The following is a 1005-nucleotide window of genomic DNA, read 5'->3' on the forward strand; positions in this document are numbered from 1 at the left end:
CTTTCTCAATGAGGGAGGAGGAAAGAAAGGAAGAGAATTTGGAACTCAACATTTTTCAAAACGCATTATGACTGTGGCTATTGTTGGGTCAGCGGTATGCGAAGGTTCTGTCCCACACCCTTCCTCATCACCAGCGTTCTGGTGGGGCTGCTGGCCTTCAGTCTCGCCCCCTCCCACCTAGAATCTCCCTCCCTTTCTCCCCCCCCCACCCCGCCCCCACTCCCAGACTCCCAGCTGGCCCAGGGGGATCCATTTCCCGGAGCTCAATGGCTTCTCTTTCTGATTCTCTCCTGGGACAATCTCCAGAGCCAGGAACCAGGGCCGTGATGAAGCACTTACCTTATTTCTGCCGCGGTCAGGTAGTGAGGGGCTTTGGACGAGGCTCCCAGCAACTGGGCATCCCGACAGCTAACTTTCCTGAGGAAGTCGTGGATAATCTTCCAAGCGATTTCTCTAGCGGAATTTACTATGGTTGGGCCTCTGTTGGAAATGGAGATGTACATAAGATGGTTGTAAGCATTGGGTGGAATCCATACTACAAGGGAACTAAGAAATCAGTGGAAACTCACATTATGCATACCTTCAAAGAGGACTTTTATGGGAAAATTCTTAGTATAGTCATCACTGGCTTCCTCAGACCAGAGAAAAACTTTAGTTCAATCGAAGCCCTTATTTCAGCGATTCAAGATGATATGGAAGAAGCTCAGCAACAACTGGATTTACCAGAACATCTGAAATTCAAAGAAGATAATTTCTTCCATATACCAGAAAGCAAAACAATGAGTGACCGCTGATGAAGGCATTTTAACTTGTTCATTTATTCCCATTGTAGTCCACTACTCTTGATCTTGGTTTGGCTTGCATAAGAAAACTTTCCTCATATCTGTGATAATTCAGTATGATGTTAATACAATGTGATGTTAGTTTCCACTTAATGCTTAACTTAATGTTACATTAAAGCCATCATGGAGCAGTATTAAAATGGTCATTTAAAATCAAGATTTG

The 1005-nt window shown here is 44.6% G+C and overlaps 1 pseudogene; it reads left to right on the forward strand.

Moving 5' to 3' along the window:
* The first annotated feature begins 326 nt into the window (after positions 1 to 326).
* LOC141498610 (riboflavin kinase pseudogene) lies at positions 327 to 794 on the forward strand (annotated as a pseudogene).
* Positions 795 to 1005: the final 211 nt, after the last annotated feature.

Source organism: Macrotis lagotis, chromosome X (assembly GCF_037893015.1).
Source record: "Macrotis lagotis isolate mMagLag1 chromosome X, bilby.v1.9.chrom.fasta, whole genome shotgun sequence".
Lineage (NCBI taxonomy): Eukaryota > Metazoa > Chordata > Mammalia > Peramelemorphia > Peramelidae > Macrotis > Macrotis lagotis.